The sequence below is a fragment of the Ambystoma mexicanum genome, chromosome 13 (genome assembly GCF_040938575.1).
Source record: "Ambystoma mexicanum isolate Mex_15411 chromosome 13, UKY_AmexF1_1, whole genome shotgun sequence".
Taxonomy (NCBI): Eukaryota; Metazoa; Chordata; class Amphibia; order Caudata; family Ambystomatidae; genus Ambystoma; species Ambystoma mexicanum.
The window spans coordinates 218,727,159-218,745,890 of NC_090938.1; the positions used below are offsets into that span (position 1 = coordinate 218,727,159).

General features: G+C 45.3%; 1 long non-coding RNA gene across 1 annotated transcript; it reads left to right on the forward strand.

The window, feature by feature from the left end:
* Positions 1–5,203: 5,203 nt before the first annotated feature.
* Positions 5,204–6,390, forward strand: LOC138520119 (uncharacterized). The gene is made up of 3 exons (XR_011282799.1): positions 5,204–5,290; positions 5,632–5,745; positions 5,839–6,390. It is a non-coding gene; the product is annotated as an uncharacterized lncRNA (long non-coding RNA).
* Positions 6,391–18,732: the final 12,342 nt, after the last annotated feature.

Here is an 18,732-nt window from a genome sequence, read left to right on the forward strand (position 1 = left end):
ATTAAAATTAATAAGGTGCACCATAGGGGCCACAAAGGTCGAAATAGCCCAGACAGGAAAACACTAGACACCCCCACATGCGGCATAAAAATATCATGGCTAAATAGATGCAATATGCTAGACTAAACAAACCTTGTATAAGTAGCCATTAATATGCAAAATGCCAAAGATGGATCGTATGCTGGAATCGTATCGCCAATGGAGTTGTGACTAGTGGAAAATGAGAAGTTGATTGAAGCACACATAAGGTAAAAAAGTGACTACAACAACCAAAGGAATCAAATGCGAGCGGTCAATTGTTACCTGTAGTTAACATGACACTGCTCTCAGTAGCCCCCTTCAAAGATTATGGTACGATGGCTTTCTGGAGGGTGATGCAACGAAGCAAATCGTGTCAGCAGATGTGCGCCTAGTGTACTATCAAACAAAAAATAATATTAGCCTAAACCGCACATGACAAAATCAAACTAAAGATATCCCAATAGAGTCATATACAGTTAAAAAAGTTTAAAAAGTGGCTACTAATTGAAAAATTAGCTGGCTGCTGGCAGAAGTCTGACAGACGAACTGTATACGCAGGCATAAGTACGTAAATGAGAAGTGTCTATGATACTGCAGGCTAAGTAAAGCACGAATCTTCATATACAAATGCAGCCGAACTTGTATATTCATATAGACGACAAAACTTCGTCTCAGAACAAGGATTGTACAATACTAAAGCGGCAGTGTGAAGAGCAGCAGATCATGTTCGTACTTACTTGAAGTTAACACCCGGATTGGCGTGGGCGGCTGGAGTTACTGAGCACAGCCTAGCCGTAAATCTCAATGACCATGCTACATCGGCTGTGTGCAAGCAGCCGACTGAAGCCGTCGCTGCTGTGGACGTAAGTCACGTGGAAGATCACGTATCCTCAGTGGGAACGTGTTGCGTGTGCGTAACGAACCCAAAACACGCCCAATTTAAAAACTCTATACAAGAAGGAGCAGTGTGACTCATAGAGGTGACATGGAACTAGAATGGAAACTCAGTTAAGTTAATCTCAGCAGAATTCAGAATTCTCCAATTTTTAAGGATGATACCCTTAATAGACTCACTGAATTTGCAGAATGTAGAAACACAGACAATTTGTTCTCTCTCTTTGTTTTTGGGGCGTACACTAAGTAGGGCATCCCGGTTGGTATACCGCGCTCTTTTTCTGGAATGTTTGATCAATTTTTTGGGGTAACCCCGAAGTAACAATCTGGCTTGTAGTACATCTGCATGTTTGTCAAAATTGGAAATATTAGTGCAATTACGTCGTAACCGTAAAAACATACCATACAGTAAATTCCGTAGTAGGCTTTTTGGGTGTTGGCTCTTGAATTGCAAAGTTGTATTGCGTTCTGTAGGTTTTCTATATAATTCTGTTTGTAAGCATCCTTCATCCACAAAAATGGATAAATCAAGGAACGCAATCCTAGAGATGGAAAATTCAAAAGTGAATTTAAGATTGGGATCTACCTGATTCAGCCAAACCATAAATGTATTCAATGTAGCAGAGTCGCCCTCCCACAGCATTAAGATGTCGTCTATGTAGCGACGATACAACTTAATATGTTTGACAAAGGGGTTGGTGACGCTAAGCACATGATTTTCTTCAAACAAAGACATGAAAATGATGGCCAAGTTAGGAGCAAAAGTGCAGCCCATCGCCGTACCCTTAGTTTGCAAAAAGTAGGCATCCTTAAACTTAAAAAACTATTGGACAGCACTAGTTCAACACAATTAATAAGGAATTCAGTAGGGACAGCATGAGGTAAAGGCCGTCTGTCTAGCATAATGCGTAGACTGGAGGCAGCTTTGTCTTGAGGGATGTTAGTATAAAGCGCCTCACAATATGTACACCATACAATATCTGTACAAAGAAATTATCTATCTGCTATTGAACTCCCATGTTTCCATGGAGTTCAGGCCTTTATGGAGGGTGCCTAAATTAAAAATCCACATTTGTTCTTTGTAGGCCAATTTGTTGACAGTATGCACATGGCCACTTGCTGTGATTTTTTCGATGCAAAACCATCTTAGTGAATCTGCATCATGCCCCATCTCGAAAAAATGGGAAACCAGGGGGGCAGTAAAACAACTCATCCTGATCTTGGAACGATGTTCATTGATGCGCACATGTACCTCCCTGGAAGTCTTGCCTATATAGAACAGATTACATGGGCACTGAATGGCATATACAACATTCTTGCTTTTACAAGTGGTGAATGTACGCAAGTCCCATCTTCTGCCAGCATTCTCAAAGTGTGTCATTTTTTGGGAAAATCTGCAGGCCATACAAGAGGTACAAGGGTAATGACCTACCACAGGTTGAAAGTTAACATCCCTAACCACGTTACTTTGTAATGGTAACCTGTTGGCTCTCGTGAGTTTCTGCGCCAGGCTCTTGCCCTTTTTAAAGGCAAAAAGAGGTTTATGCAAGTTAATCTCAGCAGAATTCAGAATTCTCCAATTTTTAAGGATGATACCCTTAATAGACTCACTGAATTTGCAGAATGTAGAAACACAGACAATTTGTTCTCTCTCTTTGTTTTTGGGGCGTACACTAAGTAGGGCATCCCGGTTGGTATACCGCGCTCTTTTTCTGGAATGTTTGATCAATTTTTTGGGGTAACCCCGAAGTAACAATCTGGCTTGTAGTACATCTGCATGTTTGTCAAAATTGGAAATATTAGTGCAATTACGTCGTAACCGTAAAAACATACCATGCAGTAAATTCCGTAGTAGGCTTTTTGGGTGTTGGCTCTTGAATTGCAAAGTTGTATTGCGTTCTGTAGGTTTTCTATATAATTCTGTTTGTAAGCATCCTTCATTCACAAAAATGGATAAATCAAGGAACGCAATCCTAGAGGTGGAAAATTCAAAAGTGAATTTAAGATTGGGATCTACCTGATTCAGCCAAACCATAAATGTATTCAATGTAGCAGAGTCGCCCTCCCACAGCATTAAGATGTCGTCTATGTAGCGACGATACAACTTAATATGTTTGACAAAGGGGTTGGTGACGCTAAGCACATGATTTTCTTCAAACAAAGACATGAAAATGATGGCCAAGTTAGGAGCAAAAGTGCAGCCCATCGCCGTACCCTTAGTTTGCAAAAAGTAGGCATCCTTAAACTTAAAAAAACTATTGGACAGCACTAGTTCAACACAATTAATAAGGAATTCAGTAGGGACAGCATGAGGTAAAGGCCGTCTGTCTAGCATAATGCGTAGACTCGAGGCAGCTTTGTCTTGAGGGATGTTAGTATAAAGCGCCTCAATATCCAAAGAGACCAAAATTTGTGTGGAGGAATCAAAAGGGCGTGCTTCAACCAGATTTATAACATCCCTAGAGTCCAAAAGAAACGTGGGAGTGGCCATAGCAAGTGGTTTAATAAAGGTGTCTATATATTTGGACAGAGGCTCTAAAATGGAACTGCAGCCAGAAACAATGGGACGACCGGGAGGTTTCAGAGTGTCCTTGTGTACTTTAGGAATAATGTAAAAGAGCGGAATTCTCTCTTCAGACGAATTAATGAACTCACACTCCTTAGAGGACAAGAATCCTTCATGAAGTTCACTTGCTATGGCCACTCCCACGTTTCTTTTGGACTCTAGGGATGTTATAAATCTGGTTGAAGCACGCCCTTTTGATTTCCTACTGAATTCCTTATTAATTGTGTTGAACTAGTGCTGTCCAATAGTTTTTTTAAGTTTAAGGATGCCTACTTTTTGCAAACTAAGGGTACGGCGATGGGCTGCACTTTTGCTCCTAACTTGGCCATCATTTTCATGTCTTTGTTTGAAGAAAATCATGTGCTTAGCGTCACCAACCCCTTTGTCAAACATATTAAGTTGTATCGTCGCTACATAGACGACATCTTAATGCTGTGGGAGGGCGGCTCTGCTACATTGAATACATTTATGGTTTGGCTGAATCAGGTAGATCCCAATCTTAAATTCACTTTTGAATTTTCCACCTCTAGGATTGCGTTCCTTGATTTATCCATTTTTGTGGATGAAGGATGCTTACAAACAGAATTATATAGAAAACCTACAGAACGCAATACAACTTTGCAATTCAAGAGCCAACACCCAAAAAGCCTACTACGGAATTTACCGTATGGTATGTTTTTACGGTTACGACGTAATTGCACTAATATTTCCAATTTTGACAAACATGCAGATGTACTACAAGCCAGATTGTTACTTCGGGGTTACCCCAAAAAATTGATCAAACATTCCAGAAAAAGAGCGCGGTATACCAACCGGGATGCCCTACTTAGTGTACACCCCAAAAACAAAGAGAGAGAACAAATTGTCTGTGTTTCTACATTCTGCAAATTCAGTGAGTCTATTAAGGGTATCATCCTTAAAAATTGGAGAATTCTGAATTCTGCTGAGATTAACTTGCATAAACCTCTTTTTGCCTTTAAAAAGGGCAAGAGCCTGGCGCAGAAACTCACGAGAGCCAACAGGTTACCATTACAAGGTAACGTGGTTAGGGATGTTAACCTTCAACCTGTGGTAGGTCATTACCCTTGTACCTCTTGTATGGCCTGCAGATTTTCCCAAAAAATTACACACTTTGAGAATGCTGGCAGAAGATGGGACTTGCATACATTCACCACTTGTAAAAGCAAGAATGTTGTATATGCCATTCAGTGCCCATGTAATCTGTTCTATATAGGCAAGACTTCCAGGGAGGTACATGTGCGCATCAATGAACATCGTTCCAAGATCAGGGTGCGTTGTTTTACTGCCCCCCTGGTTTCCCATTTTTTCGAGATGGGGCATGATGCAGATTCACTAAGATGGTTTTGCATCGAAAAAATCACAGTAAGTGGCCATGTGCATACTGCCAACAAATTGGCCTACAAAGAACAAATGTGGATTTTTAATTTAGGCACCCTCCATAAAGGCCTGAACTCCATGGAAACATGGGAGTTCAATAGCAGATAGATAATTTCTTTGTACAGATATTGTATGGTGTACATAGTTTCCATTCTAGTTCCATGTCACCTCTATGAGTCACACTGCTCCTTCTTGTATAGAGTTTTTAAATTGGGCGTGTTTTGGGTTCGTTACGCACACGCAACACGTTCCCACTGAGGATACGTGATCTTCCACGTGACTTACGTCCACAGCAGCGACGGCTTCAGTCGGCTGCTTGCACACGGCCGATGTAGCATGGTCATTGAGATTTACGGCTAGGCTGTGCTCAGTAACTCCAGCCGCCCACGCCAATCCGGGTGTTAACTTCAAGTAAGTACGAACATGATCTGCTGCTCTTCACACTGCCGCTTTAGTATTGTACAATCCTTGTTCTGAGACGAAGTTTTGTCGTCTATATGAATATACAAGTTCGGCTGCATTTGTATATGAAGATTTGTGCTTTACTTAGCCTGCAGTATCATAGACACTTCTCATTTACGTACTTATGCCTGTGTATACAGTTCGTCTGTCAGACTTCTGCCAGCAGCCAGCTAATTTTTCAATTAGTAGCCACTTTTTAAACTTTTTTAACTGTATATGACTCTATTGGGATATCTTTAGTTTGATTTTGTCATGTGCGGTTTAGGCTAATATTATTTTTTGTTTGATAGTACACTAGGCGCACATCTGCTGACACGATTTGCTTCGTTGCATCACCCTCCAGAAAGCCATCGTACCATAATCTTTGAAGGGGGCTACTGAGAGCAGTGTCATGTTAACTACAGGTAACAATTGACCGCTCACATTTGATTCCTTTGGTTGTTGTAGTCACTTTTTTACCTTATGTGTGCTTCAATCAACTTCTCATTTTCCACTAGTCACAACTCCATTGGCGATACGATTCCAGCATACGATCCATCTTTGGCATTTTGCATATTAATGGCTACTTATATAAGGTTTGTTTAGTCTAGCATATTGCATCTATTTAGCCATGATATTTTTATGCCGCATGTGGGGGTGTCTAGTGTTTTCCTGTCTGGGCTATTTCGACCTTTGTGGCCCCTATGGTGCACCTTATTAATTTTAATTATTTTTTACACTCTCAGGGTCGGTGCCTCGCCTCTGGTTTTTCTAAATAAAACCCTGCTTCTGGGGTTGTTCTCATTTAGATATACTTCCCCAGCACAAATGTCTAGTTTTATTGGTTCGTAACAGGTGGCACATGGTGGCTATATACAATCTATTGTTGAGTTTAGTTCATGTGATGGGACACTGCCGCATATTTATGTAGTAATGTTCTTTTTCTGCAGCTTCTCGCTTTGTATCTCCTGATGAAGACGTTGTTTACTACACACTCTACGTCGAAACCGGTTGAGTTCATTCTTTTAGGGATGTGATCTACATAACACTTCTCCTCACAGATCCGCCCTTGTGATAGATTGTTTTTAATGAATTCTATTGCTGTTTGTTTAATACATTTGTAAACATTAAAATAATCAAATGGGATGTGATGAATGTTTGTCCCACTCCCAATTGGCAAATAATGTTGATTAATTTAGTTATCTTTTTAGCCATTGTTGGTTGGTTGAATGTCACTATGTATGATGTATGGTTTGGATGCTGCACTATGAATGTTTGTTGAGATGGATGTATTTTAGTCACAGTTATTTGTTCATCTATGCTGGTGTGTTACGTGATTTATTGATGCTCTACAAAGTAGAATGCCATTAATTGACTTGTTCAAATTTTTGTATCATGATAAATAAAATAATTTGATACTTTTGTAAGTAATAGTGTTTTGCTCTTTGAATGGCAGATGTGACATGGATGGCAATCTCATCACTCTGACAGTTGGTGGACATGCACATATGCATGTAAGTGTGTTGGTGTGTGTGCATGTGTTGTGTACTCCCCGTATTTCATGTGACGTAAGGCTCACCTTCGGATGCTGATGCTGTTGTATGTGTATGGATGTTGCTGCCTGGTGCAATATTGCTGTGGAATTGCTCATGTGTGTGAGTAGAAATGACATGTGTGTTAGGGAGTGTGATGCCATGTCTGAAGTTTGACACTGGCACTCATGTACAACTGTCATGTGTGTATCAGTCCATTGTACAGTGCCCTGATGCCTGTGTTCTATCTCTCCCTGTCTGCAGCGTCAACTGATGAAGAGGACGGAGAGGGTGCTGTGGAGCAAAGAGGCAGGGATCGCACCACCTGCCTGAGACGCAAGGCCCGGCTCCCCTCCCAGATTGTCATCTCTTCAGGGAGTGAGGAGTCTGGTGCCACGTCTCAGGCCGCAGCTGCCGAGGGTAGGTCCAAGAGGCAGAGGTCGGAGATGGACTCCTCGGCAGCAGAAGGGGCAGCTGAGACCCCACAGGGTCCGACGGAGGAAGATGGCATGGAGTCATCCAGGTTGGTGCGGGGGTTTGGAGGAGGAGGAGGCCGTGGAAGGGACACACACAGGGTCTGGAGGTGGGGATTCCACTGGTGCCAGTGGTGCAGTGCAGGGACAGGAGGCAGCACAGGCCACCGCGGATGTGCCTGTGTGTAATCCTGTCCCTGATCCTGTGACTGCATCATCCGGCACCAGCAGGGATGCCTACGTATAGACCCGTTTTCAGGGAGGGGATGGGCGCACAACAACTGGCCTTCCTCTCCCTGTGCACGTGGCTATCCGTGACCGTGTTGAGCCTGTCTTGGCTGGGATAGCGTTGCGTCAACGGGGCATGCGAGGTGACCTGCAGTGTTTTCATGAAGACACTGCATGTCATCTCGGATGCCTCTTTGACCGCGTTGACCTACTGGGACAGGTCATCAGTGCTGGATTCCTCCGTGTGCTGGACCTTCTTGCGACCCCCTCCTCACCTGAACCCCCTATGCGCCAGTCATCCTCCATGCCATCTTCCCACCCATGTATCACCTGGGTACCCTGTGGAGCTGCCGCTGACCCAGCGGCCAGGCTGGTGGAGGACACATCCCTGCCACAGTCGGGAGTCGGACGTCCAGCAGGGGTAGCCACCATGATAACTGCTCCCCAGCCGGTGGAGTACGTGCAGGCAGCAAGAGGCAGGGCGCATGCCCAGCAGCAGCAGCAACATGGTGGGAGCAATGATGGCTCAGGGCCTTCAACATCGGAGGGGCAGGCATTGGCCAGAGGGCAGGAGGTCCCAGGATTGCAAGTGTCTTCCGTGTGGCAGCGGTTAGGCCACGCCATAGATGTGGAGCGGCAGCGGGCGGAAGAGGCACGGCTCACAATGGTCAGGGCGGAGAACTCCATGCATATGGCACTGAGGCGGGCCGAGTGCCTCGAGGCAATACGCAGGGAGTTGGAGGCCAACATGTCATCGTCCCTGCGAACCCTCGGGCCATGGAAGAGGACCACCTCCAGGACATTGAGCGGGAGTTCAATGATGCCCTGGCCTCGGACATCCAAAAGTGAGCCGTCGGACTAGCCCGCTGCCTTTGTAAATAGTTAGTTAGTTAGGTAGTGTTAGGTTTCATTTTGGTTTTCATTTTTTTTTGGGGTGCTTGGACAATACCCCACATTTTTGTATATAGTTCTTCATTAGTTAGTGTATTTTTGTAGGTTTCATTTGGACAGTTGGGCTCATGGACCCAGGATTTCATCCTTGTAAATAGTTGGAGTGTGCATTTGTCAGCATTTTCTTTTTTGATTTTTCCATGGAGCAATGGATTTTACTTTTTCATTTCTGTTTGGATTTGCTTTGTTGGAAGGAGACTTTGGAGACATTTTTGATTTCATATATTTTGGATTCTGATTTCCTTTTTTATCATTATGTGACATTCTGCATTGTTTTCCTTATGTCCATTGTTTGGTATTTGATTTTCTTTCACCACATTTTTTTTTCAATACATTTGTTCCCGTACTTCAATGTGTGGTATTCTCTCATGGGTTTCATGCATGTCACGATGTGGGTTTTCACATTCACTGGCACCCATTGTGTGTGTGTGACGGACATGTGCTGATGTACATACATGCCATTTGGGTTGTTTCATGTAATGGGCATTTCAATTTGGGGTGTATGTTATGCTTGGTTGGTTATTTGGGCAGGGGTGGCGTGCCGGGGGATTTTGGTGGCCATGAGGGCCATGATTGTGGGTCAGGTTGACATGTTGGGAGGGGAAATGAGTGGGGGCCTGCTGGCAGGTGCTCCTCACTGCTGGGGAGTGGGAGTGCTGGGCGACATGAGTGGGACATGAGTGGGGGCCTGCTGGCAGGTGCCCCTCACTGCTGGGGGGTGGGAGTGCTGGGGGACATGAGTGGGACATGAGTGGGGGCTTGCTGGCACGTGCCCCTCACTGCTGGAGGTTGGGGGTGCTGGGGGACATGAGTTGGGGCCTGCTGGCAGGTGCCTCTTACTGCTGGGGGGTGGGGGTGCTGGGGGACATGAGTGGGGGCCTGCTGGCACGTGCCACTCACTGCTGGGGGGTGGGAGTGCTTGGGGACATGAGTGGGACATTAGTGGGGGCCTGCTGGAAGATGCCCCTCACTGCTGGGGGGTGGGAGTGCTGAGGGACATGAGTGGGACATGAGTTGGGGCCTGCTGGCAGGTGCCCCTCACTGCTGGGGGGTGGGGATACTGGAGGACATGAGTGGGGGCCTGCTGGCAGGTGCCCCTCACTGCTGGGGGTGGGAGTGCTGGGGGACATGAGTGGGGGCCTGCTGGCAGGTGCCCCCTCACTGCTGGGGGGTGGGTGTGCTGGGGGACATGAGTGGGGGCCTACTGGCAGGTGCCCCTCACTGCTGGGGGGTGGGAGTGCTGGGGGTCATGAGTGGGACATGAGTGGGGGCCTGCTGGCAGGTGCCCCTCACTGCTGGGGTGTGGGGGTGCTGGGGGACATGAGTTGGTGATCATATTGCAACGTGACATGTGGCTTGGCTGGGGGGCATGCCCATGGTGTATGGGCTGCCTGCAGGACATGACCAGGGGTGCAGGGTAGTCCCCTGTGGTGTGGGCTGCCTCAGGGGCCGTGAAGGGGGTAGAGGGGACTCCTGGGAGGACCCACACTGACAATTCATGTGTAGGACTCCCCGCGCACCACACTGGATACACGTACCCCGCTCTGACAGCAAAATCGTGTGTGAAACTTCACACGCACTCGCGAAATACACGTACCCCACTCGCACAGGGCCAATCGCGTTTGAAACTTCCCACGAACCCCAGTAATGCACGTACCCCGCTCGCACAGGCCCAATCACGTGTGAAACTTCCCACGCACCCCAGTAATCCACATAGCCCACACGCACAGGGCCAATCGCGTGTGAAACTTCCTGCGCACCCCAGTAATCCACATAGCCTGCTCACACAGGGCAATCGCGTTTGAAACTTCCCGCGCACCCCAGTAATCCACATACCCTGCTCGCACAGGTCCAATCGCGTGTGCAACTTCCCGCGCACCCCAGTAATCCACGTAGCCCGCACACACAGGGCATGCCGCTGCAGCGTGTGAATCTTCCCACGCACCCCAGTAATCCACGTACCCTGCTTGCACAGGCCCAATCGCGTGTGAAACTTCCTGCGCACCCCAGTTATCCATGTAGCCCACACGCACAGGGCCAATCATGTGTGAAACTTTTCGTGCACCCCAGTAATCCACGTAGCCCGCACGCACAGGGCCTGCCACGTGCAAAACTTCCTGCGCACCCCAGTAATCCACATACCCCGCTCGCACAGGCCCAATCGCGTGTGAAACTTCCTGCGCACCCCAGTAATCCACGTAGCCCACATGCACAGGCCCATTCGTGTGTGAAACTTCCCGTGCACCCCAGTAATCCACATAGCCCGCACGCACAGGCCCAATCGTGTGTGACACTACCCGCGCAGCGGGGTACGTGTATTCGGAGGGGTGCGCGGGGAGTTTTACAGGCGTTTTCGTGGTTTTGAGCCTGTGTGCCATGTACGGGATTTGTGCGCTGTACATGGCGCACGGGGAGGGCTTGGGGGCATGACTAGTGCTGCTGAAGGGTCGCTGCGCCACTCTGCGTCACGGCTGTTTTTGGATGTTAAAATCCATGAATACGCTGTGTGCGGAAATGGATTTTAGCGCATGCGGCTGGCGCAGAAAGTCGCATGCGCACACTGTGCGCCAGCCGCGTGCGCCACTTGTGCACTGAATTCTATGAATTACCCTGTTTATGTGTCTACTGCGCTGGCTTACATTGCAATAGGTTCTATGTATGCGTGTGTTGTGCCAAGTTATGTTCCATGAATAATGGTTGTATTATGTGTGATTATTTATATTCTGAGTGGATTATATGTGCATATGGCTTACTGAATGTCATGTTTCTTCTTGTCTGATCTAATTTTATGCACTCACACCTATATCTTGGGGTCAGTTTGAGTGTGTGTGTCTGTATCTGTGTCTGTATTCTCTCTGTGACCAAGCCCCATCTGATATTCCAGAAACTTGGGAAAGAGATCCGCTGATGACTGGGGAATCCTACCCATATTGCGATGCTGACAGCGGAGGTGGTATATGGAGAATCTATCAAGGCCTCCCAACTATTCCCACAGTCATAACTAGGGCCACGCGCCTTTCTCTCTCCAGACAGCGTTAGAAAAAGAGACTCCGACCTCCTAACTCAATCCACCCACTTCTACCCAGACACCATTAGAATGAGGGACTCAGAGACTGGAAAATCCAGACAGGGGTTGTGATTCACAAACTGGGAGCACAAGCCTGCACACGCCTGCACCAGGGTATTTGGGAGATAGAATCCAAGCGAAAAAGATTGCATTTTAAACCCTATATGTGATTTCAATCTTACAAAACAATTACTTCAGCAGGAGAGGCAGAGCAGAAGTCAGAAGGCAGACATTAGTGGAAGGCGAGTGTCCTGCACACTGACCCGAGGAAACAAAGGTGAGATTAGCACCCCGGTCTGTTTTGTTCTCATTAAATTCCACATACTCATATGGAGATGTATCCTTATTTTCTTTCACTCCACACCCTTGCATTAATGCTTGCATTTTAAACGTACTAAAAACGCTTGGGCTTGGAAACCTTTTGAGTCTTAAGTCACCTGTTAATCCCTCGAACAGTATATGGTGTGCATGTGTGAGGGCGGTAGTGAATCCAGACATTTAGCACATATTGGGCCTCATTACGACCCAGGCGGTAAGTTACCGCCTGGGCCGTGACTTTACCACCATGGCGTAAACTACGTTTACGCCATGGTGGTTGGCGGACTTACCGCCCCATTCCGACCTTGGCGGGGCGGTAAGTCCCCAATCCCCATTTACCCTTCCCCATTCCCATTTTTGCCCCATAGGGCATAATGGGAGTGGGGAAGGCGTTAATTACGCCACCGTAAATTACGGTGGCGTAATTAACTCCATGGTCCCTTAGCGCCATGGATTTTAACACCTGCTAAAAGCAGGTGTTAAAAGCACCATGGCGCTAGGGGACCTCGTAATTGGCGGTAAGGGGTCGGCGCAGCTAACGCTGGCGTAAACCCCTTACCGCCAGGGTCGTAATGAGGCCCATTGTCTTCTTGTTTAATCTGTGCATAATGTTTTTATTTGTGTTTTGAGAATATTGTATAAGGATAAGTTTGTGGGTTCTGCGGTAAAGATGGCATAATTACTGTTATCACTGTGGTGTAGTCGAATGACCGCTGAATCATGAGTAAGCAGGCACGCGCACCAGTCATTGGCGGTAACAGACAAACACAACTTCTATGGTAATTGTATGTAAAATCAGTGGAATTACCATTACAGCTTAATATGTGGCACAATCTCCGCCTGCTGAATTACAGCTGGTGGTATTATCACTGGCGGGAAAAGCGTCATCACCGGAATGGGAATGCTGCAACGGTCCTATTTAAAAACACAATCCATTCAAAATCTACTTGAAAGGAGTGCCATCAAATTCCAGAGGAAAGCGGAATCATGTTGCAAGGGGAAGGTCCCTGAAATGTGCATGAGGAAACCCAATTTCATAGGCCAGGAGCTGATTGTCCTAGCCGAGCAGCTGTGGCCCATTCAGAGAATTTGTATGGGTAATGGCATCACAAGACGACCAAGCAGTGGAAAAATGCCATCTGGGGGAAGATAAGGGACAAGATGGTGGATGTAGGCCATATCCCACTGGACAGCGAGGACATGAGGAAGAGGTGGAACAACCTCAAGGCATGAGTCCACAACCTCATTAACATCCAATGCCGGGAGACAGCAGCCATAGGTGGAGGAACAGTTGACCCACTGCAGCTGACCCCGTGGGAGGAGATGGCCAGCAGCATCCTCCACATGGCGAGCCTGGAGGGTGTGGGTTTGGCAGAGGTCAGAGCTAGCACCCAGGATGGTGAGTGCGTAAGTGAACGATGGGCCCATTGCACAACAAACACAATAGCATGTTGACATACACAAACTTTCATGCATCCAAGCGACAGTAACCCAGACAATGCATGACCCATCTATGTGACACTGCAGGACATTACATCATGAGTCAAGTAAGGCATGCATCCCCTGAAACACCCACCAAGTAGGATGAATATGGCATGATATATGACACAACTACCATGGAACTCCAAGTAACAAGGACTGTCACATATTTGCAGGACATATCACTACCATCCCTTGCTGGCAGGCTAATCACCCATGTATAGACAAATCAGCCAAACTGGTCCCAAAAACTTTGTCCATGTCAAGCTATGAACACCACAAGACATGTGTCTCAAATTAACAACCACTGCAACAGACCGTAGCTACATGACCTCATGAAAACTGTACTCCAACTAATATTGCTATCACACCACCACAATTAGGAGGGCACCACTCAGCTGACAGTGCAACGGGATACGCAAGCAACATTTTTCTTGCCCTGCATGGGCACACGTGACCCTCTACGTCAGTGAGAAAGATGACTCCACGGCCCAAGAAAGGCAAAACTCCCTCACAGACCTTATGCATGCACATCAATCAAGGCAGTAAACCTCCATACTGGCAGAAATATGAAGTATGCCCCCCTGGAGTCCTAGCTATCTGTGACACCATGGTACACAAAACACTACATGATAACACCCCATACACAAGTCCACAGGCACAAGACACCCAGGAACCCTTAGAAGGTGCCAGTACCTCTGGCACCCCTGCACCATCAAGTGGTAAAAAAGCCAGGAAGGGGACTGTCCACAAAACAAAACCAGTCAGAGGTCACAGAATCAGCCACTTCCATGGGCACTGGCACACCGGCCACAATTGTACCACATTCTCTGGCCATAATGGAGGCTGCTGCACCACACACAACCGAGGTACCTCTGAACTGGGTTCTTCCAGCTCTTTAAAGATGAGTAGCAATACCCTGGAGATGGATGGGGATGCAGATTGTATTCATGGCATCAATAATGAAGACGACTCAGGTAGTTTGGCAAAAGGGAGTCTGTTTTAATATCAAAGATCTAAAACAGGGAGTACAACGAACATCAGCATTCACTCAATCCTCTTACTCGACTTATTTAAGTAGAAACTGAGGTTATATAATATAAAATCGTCATCAGTGACGTGTTGACCTGCGTCACTACCTACGTGGCAAACTACAAAACCTATCGAGAAAAGTGATAGGCTCTAAGTGAATATCTAGGTATAAGTTCCATAGCAGTATAGAACCATGAACGAGAATGATAGGGTACTTCACATCAGGTGGGGCAACTAAGCCCTCCCCTCAAAATGGCCACTATGAACATCACTAAATACACAACGTTCCATTGGCTACACAAACTATAGGACCCTTGATTACAGGGTCCTCTACAATTGGTTGGCTTCTAACCCCCGTCAGTGATTTTCCACCTACGCCTAGCAGCCTGCAGACAGAACGACCAAGTGCTGGTGGGCTTGTTTTAACACTAGCTTCCCACCAATTAATATATCAATCCATCATCACCTCAATGGTCCAGTGTCAATTAGTGCTTTGAAGTGTGGCCTTGAGTTTGTACTGTGCTCTGAGAATTTTATGGAGTGCAGGCACATCCTGCCCTCGTGCGTAGGTGTGACCACCTCAATTGTCCATCTTCCTTCTTCCACGTGACTGGACACCATGAAATCAAGCCTTTTGTGTACTAATATTATTTTCTAATAGTCCTCTGACATCTTTTGTTTTGCTCAAGCCTTCTGAACAGGAGTCTCTATTCTTTCACACAATTTGTATCGAATGTCAGCCAATTCCTGTTTGATAAGACCTTGGCTTCTTGGCTCATTGAACTCCTTCTGCTGAGACTTCATTTGTAATTTAATTGCTTTTAACTGCGACACACTGAAGTGAGGCCTTCTTGTTAATGTTCAGCACTGCTTTATAATACGTTGTGGAAATGTCCATCTTTTACTTGTCCATATGCATCTATATATATATTGGCGCTTGCCACAATCTATTTACTATAAAGCTTGAAGCTAGCTTTCAAGATTCCTTTGCTGCTTGCATTTCTGTTGTATCTGTACATGTTTAAACTAGCTTAATACCTTCATCTGTTTCTGTGGCATAAGCTTCTTCACCTTGATCCCAAGATGTCACTTATCCTTGATACTTTCTTGATGCCTTATAGACTGTCTGCATTCTCTGGGCTCTTCACTTCTTCTATGTGCATCATCTCTCTCTCTCTGTGATGTCACCATCCTTGCCCTTCATCTGCTCTGCTTCTTCAGGAATCTCATTTAAATTGCCATCATATTGTCTTGCATCCAGGAGCAGTTTTCTCAATGGGTACCTTGCCTTCCAGATCTTCTTAGGTATAGGTACTCTAATTGGCTCTGCACAGAATCCACGCTCTGCTCTTTGCTGGTTCAATCATTCCGCATACGTCACATACTTTGGTCCCCACTCTATAGGTAATAGAGGTGGGGCAGTTGGTGGGGGTTACTTGGCCCCTCCTCTACACCTCGCATCACTGCTGGGGACTCAGGAGAACCAACACACCCACCCAAGTGCCGACGACATCCAGTCAAGGGCCCAGTCTACTGCACTCACTGCAAATGTGCAAACGTGCAACTACAGCCTGCCTTCACCGACATCAGTGTTCTTTACCCATAGCCTTAATTTGTACTGCAATCTCCACTTATATATAGTCATTCAGCACAGCTTATGTATAAGAAAGCAAATGAGAATTTGGCATAAATCAATTTTTATTCTTTAAGGCCCAACGCGTTTTGAGATATTCTTTATCTTCATCAGGGGCATGATTCAATTTCAACTCTACAAAAAACAACAGATAACATAATTTTAGATCATTTGTCCAATGGAAATGAATTCTCTGCTTTTATCAACAAATAGTAATTATATCCTTATGGAACATTCTTGAAAACCCCTTAATAAAATATGTAAATCAAGTTCCGTTTCACCTCCATAACACGGTGTTACCTTACCTTGTGTGGTTGTTACATAATAAGAATCACTTATTATCTTCTGCCTTCAAATGACAAATAGAATGCATTTTTGTATTCGATTATTGGCTAATCATCATAAGAAAATGATAAGATAAATTGCATCATCAATAAAATTGATGACCTTCAAAAGGGATTTCACAGTGAATTGGTTGAAGGACAAATGATTTCAGTTCCTTTTCTTGTTTCAGGGGCCCACAGTCAAGATCATGCATTCTAAAGTGAAATTAATATATTGGGATGTCAAGGTATATATTCCCATCTCTCTGGAATTAGATCGTAAAACACATGCAAGAAGTTTGCTCGCCCTTGATACTTGTATCTCACTGTGCAGTGATTCAATAATGGAAGCTAAATCCATGTGCTTATTTTTTCTGTAATATAAATAATGAAATACTGGAATAAGTGTGGGCAGGAGGACCTCCTGTAGTGTGCATTTCTAAGGTAATAAGAGATGTGCAACTCATTTAGAAAATAATTACTTAGATTCTGTAATAACTGGGGATACACCTAAGACAGGGTGAAGAACGCCAGTGGAAGTGTTTAAATGGCCGCTTCTTATAGTAACGTCTACACATAGGTGTGACGTCATCACGTTTGATGTATGTGACGTCATTACTGTAAGCAAAAACAAACTCGCTGCAAGTCTGTACATTAAGGGAAATAATGGGAATTGACTAGCTAATATAAATGAGTGTGGCATGAATGGATATCATTTTGAGACTGTTGATGGTTAACGTCCACCTAATCCATGTGAGAATATTAAAATTATATATATATGTCACTGTGTAATATAATACAATCTCAATTTAAACAGTTACTACACATTTTGGTTTAGACCAACTCACTTGATTGCCTGCTGTTACATGCAACATCTTTGTCATCAGGCAGCGATGGCACTCTGGAGATCAGCCGCAATCAGGGTCAGCAGGTCTGTGATGGTGTGCCAGTCCAAGCAATAGAGTGTCAATAATTCATTGTCCGTCAGTGTCCAAGTGGATGGGCGTATACGTAGTATGGGTGGCCTGAGCAGCACACAACTCTTGGGCCTTTGTGGTGGCTGTCTCCTTCCCTGCTGAGGCCATGCATGCTGCTGTAGCTCAATAAATAGCATCAGGTTGTGAATCCCATAGTTCATGTCTGGTTGTGGCTACATGTTGCTTGAATATGTGTTTGGGTCCAGTGTGGCCGCATGTACTCATCCTGAGAGGAATGGGTACTCTTGTGACTTGATTTTCATCACCTGCATGCAAAGGTGGAGGTAACTGCACTGTGTATTTGCCTGAATTTCCAGCGATTTGCAGCAGTATTTCAGCTGTATTTCCACTTGTAATATGGTGAAATACCACTTTTGTTTCTAGGGCTAATCCCACAGTGGAATTAGCCCTAGAACTGATTCCGCCAGGCTTCGGCGGTAAATCCACTAGTGGTAATTCCACCATGGAATTAGCGCACATTTTCTGAAAAGCATAATCTGGAGGTAAAAGTTGCAGTAATTCCGTTAACGTCACTTTATCCTCTTGCCGCCGTACTCGTAATGAGGCCCATAGTGTTGCTAGTTACTGTTCCTATGCATGCGTAACCCACAGGGGGGTGTATTTCTTTCCATTCTCGATCTACTACCCACGTTGGAATAGTGATACATTTTGGAGTTTTAAAAAAGCATATCTAATTATTGAAACTTTTGGGGCATGCATCAGTTTCATATACGAGATAGACATGTCCTGAAAATCTTGTAAATTGAACTAGACAATTTCCATATATTTATATATGTACAAGTCTGTGGCACTGCGATGGGCATAATATGTGCTCCAGGATATATGCAAATTTAAGGATGGGAATGTAGGAACAAGAAATGATGCACAGTGATGAATATGAGAAACATAGCAACAAAATAATCTCCTGGAATCGTTACATAGACGATCGCTTCATATTCTGGAATGCGAGCACACAAGAATGGTTAGATTTTGTCAGAACAATTGACCAGAACCAACACAATCTACATTTCACAGAACATCACAATGCACTCCAAATCATCTACCTAGATGTCTTGATATATGTCGGGAATGGACAACTGTAAAGCGCCATGAATAGATAACCCCCAGCATCAACTCAGTATTATATGCAAGTAGCTGCCATCCAAAAAACTGAAAAGCAGCATACCATATGGTGAAATGATAAGGACACGTAGGTGTTGCTCAACAGAACCCGAGTTCCAGAAACACGCAAAATCAACAGCAAGAAGATTCGAAAAGAGAGGCTATCCCAAAACTGCAATTGAAAGGGCATACGAAAAAGCCAAAGTGAAAAGAAGGGAAGATCTCCTAAAACATAAACAACCAGGAGAGGACACTTTGAACACCACAAGATTCATCA